This window comes from Petaurus breviceps, unplaced genomic scaffold, assembly GCF_028583685.1.
Source record: "Petaurus breviceps papuanus isolate PSGF00001 unplaced genomic scaffold, PetGlider_PUasm1.0 90731, whole genome shotgun sequence".
NCBI classification, from domain to species: Eukaryota; Metazoa; Chordata; class Mammalia; order Diprotodontia; family Petauridae; genus Petaurus; species Petaurus breviceps.
In genome coordinates, this window is record NW_027187325.1 from 2,636,299 (window position 1) to 2,642,298 (window position 6,000).

The window sequence follows — 6,000 nt, forward strand, 5'->3', positions numbered from 1 at the left end:
AAAGAAATAATCCTACCGGGGGGCCAACATTGAGGAAAGGGGTAACATCTGTCTGCCATACATACCCGATACCACTGGTTCGAAGAGAGCAACTGATGTATGCCAAGAGATAGAGACAGCTGATCTTCCTTCTTAACATCAAGTCTGAGAGGACCAGAATTGTTCAGGCTGCTTAATGTGGTCCCATGTTGTTTTCTTTTTTTTTTTCTCATGAAAACTACAAAAGCTATTTGTTGTTGTTTATGCGTGTTTCATTTTTTCATTTATTACATGTGGTCCAGTTTCTTAATATCCTTGAGGTAATTTTAGAGGGAGCTTTTTTTTTGTAGTTTTCAGCCAGATTTACTAGATGTACAATTATTGTAGATGTATTTCCCTAAGTATAAAGGAAGTTATAATATCTATTGAAGTAAGTTTCTAACTCATGTGTAGGCAATGAATTTCCAGAAAGACAGGATTTTCCAAGCAAGCTTTGAAAATTGTGTTTCTTGGGTATTCCTGTCCACCAGTAGCTTAGAGCTTTCACTGTAACATATTCAGTTTGAGGTCTCAAAAAAAAAAAATACCTACATGCATAGTGGGAAGAATTTTCTACCGTTAAAATAAATTCATTGGCAGATAGGTGATGTAAAAACAAAAAATAGCAATACATTTTAAGCACATTTATAGCAAAATGATATCATTGTCCCTCACTGATGCCTTCTGGGCATTATGTTCTAGATTAGTGCCAACCTTTTCTGTGCCTAGTCATGGTCCTGGACTCTAGCCTTTGGATTAACTGCCAGCAAAAGGAAGGTGCTCAAAAACAACTAAACAAAACAAAAACAAGAACGACAAAAAACAGGTGGTGGGTATTAGTTGGAAGAAAAAAAAAACAGCTAGATTTTCCAGAGTTGAGTTCTAGTCTTTGGAATAGACCACATAGTTGGAATGTGTCTTCTCCATTCCTGAGTACTTGTAATACTCCAATTTTGTTAATTAAATATCTACCCAAAATTATTATAAAAATTGTAAAAATAAAGCAAAACAAAGTCCATGAGATGGCTGTTGTCTTTATGGATGAAAATACCAGGGGTCTCAATTATTTCATGATATATTTTGCTTTTCACTCTGAAAATGTCATTTCGTTAGCCAACCCTAAGTTAAAATATTTATAAAACCTTTGTAAGAGGGGCCAGCAATCCCAGGGTGCACATTACAACTATGGTATTCCCCAAATGATCCTACAGTCAAAGTTATTTGCTACAAATTTTAAAGCATCAAAGAATATATATTTTTTCTTAAGAAGTGAAAAGTCTTTGACCTCAACTTACTTTCTAATGGGAAGTAGTAGATCTATATTATGAAAAACATGCAAAATAGATACAATATAACTTTAAAATAGAGAAAGATAGTGTTTTGGGATTGGGAAAAGCCCACCTGAGGAAGATTGGCCTTGAGCTAAATTTTGGAAGAAATAAAGTATTCTAAGAGTTGGAGGTAAGGAGAAAGAATATTCAAGGCATGGAGGTTGGCTAACATAAAGAGTGAGATGGGAAATGAAGAATCATGTGTTATGAACATCAAGTAAGCAAGTATGGCTAGACTATAAAATACATTGAAGGGAGTAAGAAGATTGGAAACAATGGACAGCTGGTGAAACATTTAAATGCCAGAGTCATTGATATTTGGTCCTAGAGGCAATAGGGAACTACCAGAGTTTGCTGAGTGACATGGTATGGCCTGTGCTTTGGGGGAGTCACTTTGGCAGTTTTATGGAGACTGGATTGGAGGAAGGAGAGCCTAGAGGCAAAAAGAAAATAAGGAAGCTTTTACAATAATCCTAGCTAGAGATGATGAATGGTCAGTAGTGAAGTGAAGACAAAGAAATATATATATTAGAAATATGGAGATAGGAGCTAAGTTCTGTCACCTCCAGTCTTTCTCCCCCCTGAGTATACACTCAGGCAATTCCTCCCTTCCCAATCTTACCATTTTAATGAACCAGTTCATGTCTTTACTTATCTATTTTTCTAAATCCCCTGTTTCATTCATGTGTCCTGCTCATATTATGTTAAAACTCAGCCGTAACTGCAATCTGCCTTCTTCATTCCTCCTATTCATGGGCCTTTGAACAGAACCAGGAAAAAAAAATCTTGAAATCTTGATGACTGGATTCACCATATTTTTTTTGCTATCTAATCATGATTAGACATTTGTTGCAATAAGTTAATCCCTGTACTTCACTTTAATATGTTCTCTATCTCACCACAACAGATTTTCCAAATTTCCTCTTCTCATACTACCCCTACTCTGATCCTCTAAGCTAAAGATTTCATCTTATTAATAGAAAAAAAAAAACCGAGATGATTTCTTACACACTCTCTCTTTCTCTTCTCCTTGTCTCATATAGAGCTTATCTCATGCTCTATTATCTCTTCCTTTAGCTGCTGAAGATAAGACCTTTTTGACCAAGGCCAACACTTCTGCATGGGGCCGTGATCCCAATATTTCTCTTATTCTCCAGTACATTGCCCCACTGTCATCCCCTCTATCTCTCTCTAGTCATAAATATCTTCCTATTTACTGATTCTTTCCCTATTTCTTTAAAACATCCCCAAGTGTTTCTTCTCATTGAAAGAAACATTTATTAGAACTTGCCATTTTCATTAGTTATTGTCTTATATCTCTCCTCCACTTCTCAGTCAAATTCTTACAAATAGCCATTTGTACTGAATTCCTTTACTTCCTTTCCTCTCTCTCTCTGTTCCAAACCATCATTTTTTTTCTAAGAAAATTCATCTAAAGCGTCTCTCCAGGATTGGCAATGATCTATTACTGCCAAATCTAATGGCCCTTTCTCACACATCAGTCTTCTGGGCATCTCTTCAGCATCTGATACCGATGACCATCCTCCCCTCCTGCAAGCTTCTCTCTGTAATTCTGTGACACACTCTCATTTTTCAAAGTGATTATTCTCACTCTTCTTGGAAATTTTATTACCTATATTATGCTCATTAACTTTGGCCTTTTGAGGTTCCTTAAGGCAATGCCCTAGGCTTTTTTCCTGCCTATACTTTCTTTCTTGATTTTTTCATCAAATCCCCATGGTTTCAGTAATTTTCTCTATGGAAATGATATTTAGATGTACATATAAGAGCCCTAGTATCCTTCTTAGTTTCCAGTCCTGCATCATGAAGTGTCTATGGAATATTTCTAATTGAATGTTCGATAGGCATCTAAAGATCATTACTTCCAAAACAGACATCATTATCTGTCCCCTCAAATGCCTGTTATTTCTTTTTTTCCCTGTTTTAAAAAAATATTTATATTTATTTTCAGTATTCAACATTCCCTTCCATAAGATTTTGAGTTCCAAAATGTTTCTCCATCTCTCCCTTTCCACCGCCCCAAGAGAGTGTATAATTTGAGCCTATATTATAGGCTCTACATATATATTCATATACATCCATATTGTTTTCACATTATTCATATTGAAAAGAAGAATTAGAACCAATGGGAGAAATCACAAGAAGAAGAAACAAATGAGGGAGAGAGAAAGAGACAGAGACAGAGAGAAAGAGAGAGAGAGAGAGAGAGAGAGAGAGAGAGACAGAAAGACAGACAGACAGAGACAGAGAGACAGACAGAGACAGAGAGAGACAGACAGAGACAGAGAGACAGAGAGAGAGACAGAGAGAGACAGGGAGAGAGAGAGACAGACAGACAGAGACAGAGAGAGAGACAGAGAGGGAGAGAGAGAGACAATATACTTCAGTCTGCATTCAGACTCCATAGTTCTTTTTCTGTGCGAGGACAGCATTTTCCATCATAAGTCTTTTGAAGTTGTCTTAGATCTTTGCTTTGCTAAGAAGAGATAAATCTATCAAAGCAAGTCATCACATAATGTGGCAATTACAGTGTACAATATTCTTCTGGTTCTGCTCACTCCACTCAGTATCAGTTCTAAGTCTTTCCAGGTTTTTCTGAAGCCCTCCTGCTCATAATTTCTTATTTCACCACAGTATTCTATTACATGCATATGCCACAACTTTTTCAGCCATTCCCCAAATGATAAGCATCCACTCCATTTCCAATTCTTTGCCGCAACAAAAAAAAAAAAAGAGTTGCTATAAATATTTTCATACATGTGAGTCCTTTTCCTATTTGTATGATCTGTTTGGGTTTAGTCCTAGAAGTGGTATTGCTGAGTCAAAGGGTATACACATTTTTATACCCTTTAAGCATAGTTTCAAATTGTTCTCCAGAATACTTGGATCAGTTCACTGCTCCACCAACAGTGAGTTAGTGTTACAATTTTTCCATACTTTCATGCCTGTAACCTCTAAATTTCTTGTTTTTAGGAAAGATATAGTAATTCAAGATGAGACAATGTGCCCAGTATTTGTTAATATTAATAACTGATAAGAGTAATAATAGATAAAATTTGTATAGTTTTCAACACTCTTTACATATGTTATCTCATGTAGCCCTTACAACATTGAGAGATAGGTGCTACTATTATCCCATTTTCCAAATGAGGGAATTGAGGTGCATAGAGATCAAGTGATTTTGGCTAGGATCACATATCTGGTAAGTATGTGAAGCAGGATTTGAACTCATTCTTCCCAATTCCAAGACCAGCAATGCACCTACTAGCTATTTTGAGGAAAGTTACCTAAGCATAAACTATTATTATTCTTTTTGTGAAATAAGGTTTCTTGTCTTTTACATTTGATTAAATTTGAAAAGCAATTTTAGCATTTCTCATATCAGTTCCATATAGGTACAAGAAGGTCATGTTTCCATGAAACAATTTACTTAGCAATTACCTGCAGATTTTAATTTAATACCAGACTGCATTTTTTTTTCAAAAGATATTTGACTCCAAGGATTTGAAGAATTACTCCTCCCTGAAGATTCCACCTTTTAAGTAATCAGCACAAAACGATGTTCAAACATGGGCATCTGGAAGATTTAACCAGTTATTGAACCCATAAATGGACATCATTCATCCATGAAGATAAGGATATTCATGAAAATGGCAGTAAAATTTGGTAAATGCACTTCTTGATTCTAATGATTACAGGACTATCAGATAATTATTTTTGGTGTTGTATCTTTCAAATTATCATTTAAGATTTCAACATTTATATGGGAGACATTTTTCTGGAAGAGTGTATTTAAGAAGAAATAATGCCTAACAAATAAAATTCTTGAACCTCTTAAATAATATTTGTATCGACACATGAGAAAAGCAAACAAACAAACCAAACCTTTTGTCCAGATTATAGTATGTATGTAGATAGACAACCCATTGAACTCATTCCATTATGTATATCTAGGCCAAATAATGCACATGAACTCAAATTGAATAGTAGGAAGAGAATGGAACAGATTCTTAGTAGATTATACATTATTTGAATGACTTCAAACATTTCTCAGAAACAAAAATCCATCATATTCCTCCACTAATGCTACATACTTGAGAATAATGGAATGCTGCAAATTACAAAGACTCATCTTTGAGTATCACCTATAGGTCAATAGAGAGATTTATGATGGATGGGGCAGATATTTTTAAAATGTGTACCCGTGATTGGTATTGACATATGGCCAAGTTAAATACTTCCCCCTACTCTCACCCCAAGACTCTGGAATGTGTCCCAAACCAGATTAAGATAGAATTAAGAAATATTTGACATAGTAAATAAAAATGTAATAAAATACTTCTTGTGTAAATATGTGATTTTCTGAGTTAATATGGATCTAAGGGATCTTCAAATATGGTTGAGTGGCCCCTATTTCTATTTGAGTTTAACAACTAGTATAGGATATTTCCCAGTGAGGAAACCCCCTCTACTAATTCAGACCAGCAACTATTCTTCATTAATAGTCTCAGTTGCCAGAGAAACTGAACTTTAGGTGACTTACCAAGAGTCATATAGCTAGTATGTATCAGAGACAGGATTTGAATTCAGCTTATCCTGTCACTGAGGATGATTCTTTATTCATTTACTA